Below are 453 nucleotides of genomic sequence, written 5' to 3'. Positions count from 1 at the left end.
TGCTTGGGGAAGGGGGCAAGGCAAGGGCGGCGGCTGCGCGCTGCGCGCGGGCGCGCGAGGGGAGGGGCGGCTGGGCCGGCTGGGCCCTTGGCCCAGGCGGGGCGCTGCGTGTTTTTTTAAATATATCACGCGCAGAAAAACGAATAAAATAAAATCTAAACGAACTCCAAAATTTACAAAGTAAATTTTTCCCGACTCCTAAAAATGAGTCAAACAAAATGAACTTTTACTCGGGGCCTAAAATGCAATTTTTGTAAACACACATTTTTCCCTAAGGCAAATAAACTCCAAGAAAATCCAGAATTTGATTTTTTTATTAAATCTTCATTTTTTTCCTAATTTTGGGAAATTCATATTATTCCCTCTCATATTTTTGATACTGGAAAATTAGTTGAAGATGAAATAAATAAAATCAGATGATCCTCTTTTTCATAATTCGAGGAAACTCAAATA

Source organism: Triticum aestivum, chromosome 6B, assembly GCF_018294505.1.
Source record: "Triticum aestivum cultivar Chinese Spring chromosome 6B, IWGSC CS RefSeq v2.1, whole genome shotgun sequence".
Classification (NCBI taxonomy): domain Eukaryota; kingdom Viridiplantae; phylum Streptophyta; class Magnoliopsida; order Poales; family Poaceae; genus Triticum; species Triticum aestivum.
Note: the sequence above shows the minus strand (reverse complement) of the source record.